Below are 7,136 nucleotides of genomic sequence, written 5' to 3'. Positions count from 1 at the left end.
AGGTTAACTTTGGAATGCCCTTGACCAAGAGACGGGGTTGATTCAGATGGCTTGGAGGTCTTAAAAATTTGTTTTTGGTTTACACTATTAATTTTATACCATAAATATCTCTCAAATCTATTCACTCCTCTTAATCATTTCTGACACCTCTTCGCTACAAAGCACCTTACTTACTGCCAAGTGTTCTAACTAATCTATTCATCTGTTTCCTTGCCTAGCTCCAGTTTATTTACCCCAAAGAAGTTAATGAAGGGAGGCAAATCTTTTGAAATAGAAACATGATTATGTTATAAGCACACATACACATACACACACATTTAAATGCCTTCTTTTTATTAAATAAAACCTCCCTAACAGAGTCAATGAAACCTTACATAATTTGAGCATTTTTCTCCATCATCTTCCTATAAGCTTCCTTCCTACTCCTTTCATTCTGCCCAAAATATTTCGACATTATTTCATTCAGTTGTAAGTATCCTACTCCCTTTGGTAAAAGGAAGTACTTCCTCTTTCTTATCCCTGGAATATGCTTTTCCACTTTACCACCAGTTGTTTTTTTACCCCTAGTTTCAGCTTAAGAGTATCTTTCTCAGGGATATCTTTCCTGACAATTCTTAATATGTGCTAAGTAAGGGTCATCCAATAACAGTTTAGAATATATTTTAACTCAACATTTGTTTCAGTGAATATTTAATACATAAAAGGCCTTTCCACTAAACAGTAAAGATAATAGGAGTTTTAAAAATTGTACACCAATTGTCTGGCGTATGTATTATTTGTTGAATTTATTAAAAAATGAATGAATGACTGGATTAATAATTAACAGTAATACCTGTATTTTATTTCTGAATTTGACACTCGATTGCTTTTAGAACTTCACAGTGCTGTTATGAGCAAAAGTTTTTACAAACATATCTTTTAGAATATTAAAATCATTACAAAATTTTAAATTGATATTAAAAAAAGAACATTATATATAAATACATACACACCACACACACACATATATAGAGAGAGGGGTGGGAGAAAGAAAGAGAGAGAGAAAGATCTGGAAACTATTAATGTTTTATGTATAAAAAAAAGATAGTGAATATCTTTTTTATGAATTCGGAATTTGACCTACTCCTAAAATTCAATTATTTTAATTCAATTTTCTAATAAAAGGAAATGCAATTTTTCACAAAGAGTGAAAAATTTTATTACTTCCCATCATAGACCTTAATGAATTGCCATTTTGTAAATGAAGAATATTAATTTATATTCAATCTGAAATAATACTTATAGAATACCTGAATTCTGCCAATTACTTTTATCCAGATGGTTTTGAGACATATTATGGAATTTTATAATTTGTAAGATTTGTGGAAAAGATTGAGGCATCATTGTGTGGTAGAGATTAATATTCAAGTACCTTTTTTTATCATATGAACTCCTAGGAAAGGATGAACATAAACATAAACAAAAAACATAAGATTCACTGTGCCTTCAAGAAGTTTATAATGATTTAGTAACGCAAAAATTACACATGAAAACATTAGAAAACAATAAATAGATCACATAAATTTGTTAATTTATATGAGATTAACACTGTAAATAAAAATTTTGAAAAAATTGAATGGATTGATTTTATTGGAGAATTCCCTACTATGGAAAGAAGGCTTGGGCTAGACCTGGGGAAAATAACATTTGAATAATGAGAGGAGAGATGGGAGAATGAAGTCAGCTCTCTCCAAGAGGGCTTTACTGCTTTTCTACTGGTTTACAATGGGATTATAGGAAAAGGAAGTGGAAAAATTTCCAAGCAGGCCAGAATTGGTGATTGTCACATGTGAAAAATGAAATAAAAATATTGAGTCTTAAAAAGAAATTCAGATCATTGGGACCTATAAAAATGGAAATAATTTATTTTTAAAATGCTACTTATTCAGAGTAGGTAGACTACAGAAATGTTTTGTGGAAAGAGAAAGATAAAATAGATGTCCTTGAAAACCCTTAAAAAAAAAGTGTTTATACTACAAGAACTGTTGAGTGTATCTGTTCCCGATTTAAAATGCCCTAAATCAGAATTTGGTTCTATCAAATAATAGTTTGAATCATACTGATATAGCTCCTCACAAAAGGAGAAGGGATCATGTCTTTGGCCTCCAGCTATAGTGGATATACTGTATTTTTAGTACAAGAGGGAAAGGAAGTCTGGGCATTTAATGTGGCATAGATGGAATATTTAATGATATATACTATTTATTTTTATTTTTTTAGAAACCTGCCCAAAGCTATACTTCCTGATTATGTGTATTTTTCTCTTAAAATAATACAAAACTCTTCTTGACACTGCATTGCTTAACATAATTCAGCCCATTCTCTGGCTCAGCAAAGCATAGAAGAACATCATTTCATTACCATGCCCGGGAGACAATTTATCTGCCATTCTCATAAAAGACCTTTCCACTAGATAGTAAAGATAATAGGGGAAGTTTTAAAAACTGTTATTTTCCCGCTTACGAGAGGAAAATATGGTAGAATACTTGATGAAATTTTCTCAAAGCATTTTCCCTTCCAAATGACTTATGTTTGTTTAATTAGTTATTTATAAAACATTTTATGGATATTTGAAAAGATTAATTTTATTATCAGAAAGATATGAGTTAAATTAATAAAAATTATGGAGCAAAACTGAACAACAGAATGAAAAATTAACGTCCAAGGTGTTCCACGTTGCTCAGCACCATCAGTTATTTTGTGAAAAATAGCACTAATTTTAGCTCTTGTGATTGGAAACTTCAGTGCCATGTATTCCCGGATTAAGAAGATAATAAAAATGTCTATCGCTGCAGAAATTTTAAACCACTATTATTTCATTCTGAATTTTTATTACTATCATTACACTCTATTAGAACAACCTACACGAAAGTACTATCAAGGCAGATGAGTTGTGTTTTTTGGTTCATTTGTGTTATTACTAAAGTAAGTAGAATGATCATGAATTGGCATTATACAGTTTCTGACAGAAATTTCCTTTTGATTCGTGGCCCCTTTTAAATTAAAAGTATGATGAAATTTGAATATTGAGAAATAATTTAATGTTCTGAGGTCAATGTCCCTGTATTGTATATATGCCAATTTTTCCCTTACTTTCTTAAAATGGCTGAAAACTTCCAAAATTCTGATTCTCCAAACCAGCTTGTATTTTGTTTCATTTATTTTTTCTCAATATTTACAATATTATTAGTATTTATTTAATGGATGATCTTTCTTTGTTATGTGTGTGTGCACACACGTGTGTGTGTGTGCACGTGCTCTTAATATGTTATTTAAAAGGAGGGATCACATTATCTATTTTTCTTCCTGTTTGAAAAATTCCTCCCCATTATACTTCTTCTGCTTCTCTCTCTCTCTCTCTCTCTCACACACACACACACACACTCATATTCTCACACACACAAACACATATATTCACACACACACGCCCAGAAGAGCTCATCTGATAAGAAAATGTTAATATTGTAGTGAATACAGATGAAAAAGTAAATAGTGATAAAAGTACCAACCAAAAAGGATTACTATACTTTGAGTAGTTCAATTTGTGAAGGTTTTCCAGTGTTTGATTAAAACATGATGATATAGAAAGAACACAAGAGACAGGGAGAGGAAATTAAATTATTTTTGCCCCCAAATGAAGACAACTTTTGACTATCCATTAAAAAGCAACAAAATGCTGCCAGGTAGTTAACTGCTTTGCTCAAGGGAACTATTTGTGGACTAAGGTTGAGCTATTGCCACTGGAATACTGTGCACTCAACAGTGGAGATGGTAACAGAAAACCTTGTGAAAGGAAGGGGACACAATGTTGAGCATATGTTTAGCCTCAAAGTCTAAAAATGTGGCTACTTTCTTCAGAGTAATAAGATTGGCCAAGTCCTGAAATGGTGGGGAAAAAAAGTTCATGTGTCAAAAATCAATACAGGAGAAACAACACTACATATATGAAGGAGAAAGATATTTAAAACAAGAAAATAGGTTCTTATAAAATTATTCAAAGAAAAGGAGAAATGATGTTTGAAGTGATGGATATCCTAATTACCCTGATTGGATCAAAACACATTGTATCATGTATCAAAATGTCACATGTACCCAGTATATATATACAATTACTACGTATCGATTTTTTGAGAAAAGAAATGGATGAATGGAAGTCAGGACATTAATTTGACTGTTGGATTCAGGGCTAAACTGCTGCACCTGTAATTTGGAAGTGCTGCTACTTCTACTCTGTTGCCTCCAATTCAACTTCCACACATTCATGAGGCTTTTGACTAGGTATTGGAACATGGCGCCTTACAACCACAAACTTGCCTATTTGTGAAAAGTTGTTTTCAACACCATAACCATTTGTGAAAAGTTGTTTTCAACACCATAGCCATTGGATGATGTCTTCTGCCTAACGTTGTCTTTCAAATGTCAAAAATGTGCATCTCATGTCAGAACCAAACTTTTACTCATAGCCCAAAATCGAGTGACTATGAAAAATGTAAATTTCAATTTTCTAACTCTTGTGATAAGAAAAAACATGGAAGGTTATGAAAATAGATTTCATGTAACGATAGGTGATAGCCAGTACAGGAGCCTGGCTTTTATTTAACGGGAGAGTTATCCTTTCCTTTCTTCTATATAGTCCTGTTGATAGGCATGAACACAATTTTTTCATGCTCTTGGCTTGTTGCAACAAGTTCCTCTGTATATCTATTTATCATACTTTATCACAAACATCCCCATCTTGTAACTTTGCAGGTTTCGACAGCGAGGCCTGAACTCATATCGGGGAGGTTTTTACCTTTTCTTTCTATTCAATGAAAACTGGAAACAAAATGGTCTATGTTTTGGAAGAATTTATTTATACCTTTTATTAGTATTAGCATCATGTCAGGCAGAGCCATCTAAAACTTAGGCTGTAATTGTTTTTACACTCTGTTATTTTAAGGATTATCCCATAGGTCATCATTTTGAAAGAGGGATGACAATTAGTAGGACTAGGCTTTCTAGGATTGTGAACAATTATCACAGGCAATTTACATGTGACCTCAGGGTCTATTCAGGCTTGCACTGAATGTAACACTATTATTTGGTGCTGTCAGGTTTGCCTAACTTTCTACCTAGCAGGAAAAAATTGTATCAAGTTAAAATTGGGTGGTTTTGAGTTGCATTGTTACTCTCTGGTGTTTCAAGATCGGGTTCAGTCTAATCAAATGTTATTTAGCCAGGAGCAATTTCTCCAAGGAAAACTACTATAGTTAAAACGTGCACAGGATTTTTGTTCCAGAAATCTACAGATGTGCATAAGATGTACACAAGGACTTGCCATAGGGTCTTTGCAATATCATTGTCTAGCATAGATACTTTGAACAACATTTGATCTGCTGTTATGTAAGGACAGAAGGCTTAAATTACAGCATATATTAAATAATAAGCACAACTCACAGCTGACAGTTCCAAGTTACCTGGCAAATACTCTGGAACAAAAATCCCAAATGTCTGCAAAAATTTTAAAAAGCAGGTTTTTTTCCTTGTGACAAATAACACATGTTGCAGCAATTCGCTCATTATTTTGGTGGACATCAGGAGAGACTCTGAGCACAAACTGATGATGGCATTCTGTACACAGAGAGTAGCAAGCAATTCATTGTTGGTAGAGCATAGCTAATAAGACTGAGAGTAATGGTGCTGATGAGTAAACAGCAATCACAGTGGATCTTGATAACATATTAAGAAATTTAAGCTTTGTCTGATAAAAGATGGGGCCATGTGCTGTGAGGGTTAATTCAGCGGGTTGTTTCGCTGAAATACAAATTGATTTTCTATGGCTTGGTGGCCATATGTCTCCGAAGTGTCAGCTTCTAAATAACTGATAACAATGAAAGTTGTGATTTGCTCCTTGTCTTGTTAAGATCCATGGATTATGTATCAGGAATATGGTTACATGAGCAACAGGTTATAAAACCTCTGATTGAGATTGAAGTTTGAACCCTCTTATTCTAAAATGTTTCACTTACACTTGCTGGTTACTGGCTCAATAAACAAAGTGTGTTACAGGATGACCCTTACAGAGGGGGTACAAATGTAGTTCGCTCCTGGCCTTTCCAGATACCGTGCCGTGAAGCTGTCTCTGGCTATGACTCACACCTTTACTTTAATGTTGTGGCTATGTTCTGCCTTTTCCTGCTATAAACTGGGTATTTGTCAGCATTTCATTTTGGATTCTATGAGTCTTCTTTAGCAATCAGAATCTGTGTAACTGTTACATGAGGGTAAGGCATATTAAAAGTACTAATTAATGAATGGTATGTTGCTAGATGTAAGTGCTAGGGAGACCACTCACACATTTCTGGTTTGGATGACCTTAGATAGAAGTGCCTACAGCACGGAAGACACAGATTTACTTTGGAATATAGTATGCATAGTTTTGAATAAGGTTGGGTTTGGGTGTGTGCAGGACATCTGATTGAAAACATTTTAACAGTTGGATATACAAACCTTAAGCTGAAAAATGATTTGTCTTGCAGCTATATATTTCTGAATCATCAGTATGTAAAATACCATGAGATATTGTAGAGCAGGTAGAGTAATGAGAGAAAGACTAACGACATTTAAACAGATGATAGAAGCAAAGGAGCCCACATTTCCCCCCCTTGAATAACAGTCTCTTAGATTCAGACTTCTCTGATTCTGAAGATGCTTACATTTCTTATGAATATTTTCTGGTTGTCCTAGTTCTAGCTCAGCTCCTCTTTCTGCCCATTAACGTAAATCTTGGTGCATGAGAATGATAATGTATGGATAACTTTATGCTTATTGTAATTTCTACAGAAATTAGATCTTTTATGAAAACTCATAGTTTAACTATTGTGCATTCTCTAACAATCTCTCTTCCTCTAGGAATGCATTGGGAAACTTCAGCTTAGGGATTCTACCTATTTAATCTTTAGATCCCCAAAATTTTGCATATTGCTCACATTCCTAACTATGTTTGTTTGGTATGTTTATTACATGTCAAGTTAAAATTTTATTTTTGTGATCTTTATATTGTTATAAAAATTACCAAGGATTGATCGTTTTTAGATTCATAAATAACATTATCACAA

Source organism: Chlorocebus sabaeus, chromosome 7, assembly GCF_047675955.1.
Source record: "Chlorocebus sabaeus isolate Y175 chromosome 7, mChlSab1.0.hap1, whole genome shotgun sequence".
NCBI lineage: Eukaryota > Metazoa > Chordata > Mammalia > Primates > Cercopithecidae > Chlorocebus > Chlorocebus sabaeus.
The sequence above is the reverse complement of the archived record's forward strand: the minus strand, read 5'-3'. Positions refer to the sequence as shown.